The sequence below is a fragment of the Rhea americana genome, unplaced genomic scaffold, assembly GCF_003343005.1.
Source record: "Rhea americana isolate MKP2758 unplaced genomic scaffold, rheAme1 scaffold_129, whole genome shotgun sequence".
Classification (NCBI taxonomy): Eukaryota; Metazoa; Chordata; class Aves; order Rheiformes; family Rheidae; genus Rhea; species Rhea americana.
In genome coordinates, this window is record NW_028185361.1 from 2309311 (window position 1) to 2313700 (window position 4390).

Genomic DNA, 4390 nt, shown 5'->3' on the forward strand with positions numbered 1-4390 from the left:
CGCGTCGCCGCGCATGCGCAGCCGCGGCTCCTGCTCCTGCGCCCGGCTGGGCGGCAGCGCGGGCGCCTCGGCCCGTCACAGGCGCGGAGGGCGCCTGCGCGACGGGAGGGCGGGAAGGAGGGAGGGAAGGAGGGGCGTCACCTCCCGGAAGTGCCTGGGGGCGGGGGGGGGAACTGCGCTTCCGGGCGGGGCTCGGGCGGCGGGGCGCGAAATGGCGGGCGCCTGGCGAGCGGCAGCGGGTGCGCAGGAGCCGGAGGCCCGGCCGGGCACATCTCCCGCGAGCGGGCTCTGGGGCCGTCGTGCTGCCCGCCACACGGCTAAACGGGTGCGACGCTCCGCACCGAGAGAGGCTGAGCGAAATCCTCCCTGAAACGACTGGGAAAAGCAGAGAAGGCAGTCTCCTAGAGACTGCCCTGCAAGCTGAAGAGAACTAAATCTAACTAAACAAGTTTTGACGGGAATCTAATTCGACGTACATTAGGACATTACTAAGCAATTGGAAAAACCTTTACGTGTATATTACTTTACTATCAGTAAAATAACTTGAATTTCTACAGGTTCTATAAAATCTAGGCCCATCAAAAATGAAGAACGTATGCATGCTCCAGGCTGTGTTGCAGCTACTTTGAGCCACTCTTGGAAAATGTCAGATGCTGCATTTTGGAGGAACACTGATGTGCATCTGAAGAAAAATAACGCCATCAGGTTCACAGATCAGCAGGCTATCTAGGAAAACGCATAATCCAGAAATGACCAGGTCAATCTAAGAAAATGTATGGTGCAAAGATGGACAGATTAGTTGAAAACATAACAGAAAATGAGCAGGTTAAGGGAAAATGAGCAGGTTAAGGGAACTGTGTACTGATGGATCATCCCCAGAATGGATGTATTAAAAATGTAAGAAAACAGATTATGGGAAAGTCAATTTTGCCCATACAAGCGATCATATAATTTAACTGTGCAGAAAATCAAAAATGATTATAAGGAGTAGATCAATTGGAGCCTCATCCAAATTAGTGTATAAAACTAGCAAACCTCAGTGAACCATGTAGATGCTATGTTTCTTCAGTGCTTGATAGGCAGAAACAACCAATATGATAGCCTGTACACCTGCTTAGGGAAGTATTCTCATTAAAGGGAGTTGTATGGTAATTCCTATTCTAAGGGTTTTTTTGCTGTATTTGGGCTGGTAACCCACTTTTCAAATTCAGTCTGAGCATTAAATCTGAATGCAACAACTCGGAAGCAAACAGAATTGAATCAAAGCCAAATCTTTATTTCAGACTTTTAAAACTAAAGCTCTCAATAATATCCCATCAGAAAACTTACTGAGAAATATTTCTACTATTCATAATTGACATTTAAAAAATTCAACCCCCATAAAAATCAACATTTTTTTCCAGCTGGAATTCCCCACAGGAGCAAAAATAACGCCTGCTAAAGGTAGTTATTTTTGAAGTTAGAATTWGCTTATCTTAACCACATTTGAGAAAACAGTATACTCATACTGGATTTGAAGTATAGCTACTTGCTTTAGATTTTAAGTCAGCATGAGATACTTCAGGATTGCAAGTTCTGTCATAGCAGCTAAGGTCTACAAGTGCTTTCCATACCAAAGTTCGTTTCCTGTTACTAGTAACTGCCAAAATGTCACTTCAGGCTGAAATTTTCAGAGCTGTGATGTGAAGGATAACCTGATGATATTTTTCAGGATTCAGATAAAATTTTAATTGCGAGAGACAAAAATGTTTCATAATATTTCAAACCTCCAAAATAAGTATCAAATCTTTGTGACTTGATCTGTACAATTGGTTTTTATCTGTGTTTCTGCTACTTGTACATAATGTAGGCATTTTAAGTGTTTTATTATATACCAAAGTCAATACTTTGTCTAGGTGCACAAAATTGAAAGATTTTATCATGTTACTGCTCTTAGAAGTAACACAAAATTTTCTTGCTGGTGAAAAATACAGTAGTCAAGAGGTCTCCTTCACTTCTGTTGTCTGAAAAGTAGTTAGAAATTGAACCAAACCAGATGGAAAATGGCACTAGCTATTGAAGTCAGACAAGTTATGGCATAATGTGAAAGCAATCAGGAATCGTAGTTTAACACCATGTCCAAATTCTAATAGGTTTCAGTATCATAACAGCTTGCTAACTACTGACTGTATTAGCAGATCAGTTTGTCTGCCCAAAATAACATGCCTATCTTCTTTACTTTGATTTACAAAAGTTACAGAAAAACGTTGCTGCACCCATGCTTCAAAACAAAACACCAAACTTCCTCCTTTATTAAAAAGGTACATCTCATGTATACAAGGTCTTAGACTATTCTGCACAGTTTAAGGAATATTTCGGTCTGAATATGCATATATATATATATATGTATATATATGTATAGATATCACATATACATATATACATGTACATGTTTATGTTATATATATACAAATATATATTTAGAAAGTAGAAACAAATCAAAACCATATTACACATTGCAATAACATTAACTTATTACTAACTCCATGGAGTAGATTCTGCAAAGAGACGTGCTTATAATGTGCCTAAAAGTAGCGCTTGATATTCAGACAGAAGGAGTGAGAACACGATACTATGATACCTCAGTCTGGCTCTGACTTAGCAGAGCAGAGTAACTGCTTCATTTTCAGACAGGATACCAGCTTACTTCTTTGCAACACAACATAACCAACACCTGCAGGAAATCAGTTGAAACTACTGTTTCAAGCAGACAAGCTCCACAGAGTCAGCCATTCATGGCAGCAGTATACAGAGGAAAAGTTTAAGAAAGGKGGGAGTCATGGATAGGTTTTAAAGGGTGAGAGAAAAACAGCTCAGAGCAGGGTAACAGTGGGGACAGGGCTTGTAACTCTCTGCTTATCAGTGGACTGACCTTTCGCTTTTGCATCAAGTGGGAGGTCTACCTGAAGCTCCAAGATTCTATCATCTAAAACAAAAATCATTTGATAAAAAACAGTGATACAGTACTGCTCAAAGTAGCATCATTATGGCATTTTACTCTCTTTCAAGCATGATACTTGCTTTTCAGAATGCACACTTTTTCCATTCTGTGTTAATTTTTACTTGAGCAATGTCTGTCTTTGGTCTTACCTTTACTTAATGTATAAATGAGCCTAATCATGCAGAAACTGCAACTTGTTCAGAGAGCACTTTTTACTCTTTAAATTTTAGCTGCTGACATTTATAAATGGCCTTTTTGCACGAAGAAGAAGGGAATCTAGAACAAAGCAGAACTTTCTTTGCACCAACAGGTGATTCTCTGCACAAGTGGGTGTTTTGTGCCTGACTCTGTTTCAGTATCCAAACCTGACAGCAGTATGGTTGTTAATCTCCAGAGGACTTCACTTCTGGGCCCAGGTGGCATGGARGGAGGCTGCTGGCAGAAATGTGGCCTGTAAATCTTGTGCATCAGGCCATGTGCAGAGAGTGAGTCTTCAACCACGAAATGGTTAAATATGCCAGTATTAGCTAATGAATGTAAGACATAACATTTTGAGCCATTACTGCTTTCTACGGCTCTTTTTCCTGGATTGGCACCCTGCAGATGCAGTTCTGTGATTTCCAAGTGGTGCAGTGTGGGAGCATCAGACAGGGAGAGCTTATTGCCTGCTAATTTTGGGTGCAGGAAAAAAAAGAACCAAACCCAACAGGATCTGACAGTGACAAAGACAGGGACAAAGAAACTGTCGCGTGAAAATCTGCACCTTTAATCTTCTGTCTGGAAAAGGTATTTGCATGAGAAAGCAGGGGGAGGCTGAGGGTGCCTGATGCATTCAACAAGGCGATAGGGAGATAGGCAGAGAAAGAGGGAGGCTCCAGGCGCTGAAATTAGATGAAGAGTGAGCTTCACAGGCTGAAAGAGAGGGGATGCGGATCGGGCAAGGAGAGTAAGGCAGTCCGAACTAGCGGCAATCGCGGAAAAGGAAAGGAACTCTGACGACTGAGTGGCGGGTAAGAACACTAGTTTTAGAGAGTTTAGATAGTGCAGGGATTTCTGGATGTAGGAAGAAACCAAGAGAAAAGAATTTTAAAAAACGACAGAAAAGGAGTACTTGGGGAGAATCAACAGCTTTGGCACTGGCAGCAGTATGGAGAGGAAAAGTTTAAGAAAGGGGGGAGTCATGGACGGGTTTTAAAGGGTGAGAGAAAAACAGCTCAGAGCAGGGTATCAGTGGGGACAGGCACAGGCTCCCACCCCCCAGACGCAGCTGGTGACCATCTGGCTATTTCTAATTCGTGAATGACTGAAAAATTCGCCCCTGCGGAGAGCCTGCACAGGCCAAGCGCCTTGAACACCGCTCACGGCTCCTCGGGGGGCGAACGGGGCGGCAGGGCCGCCCGGCCCGCGGGA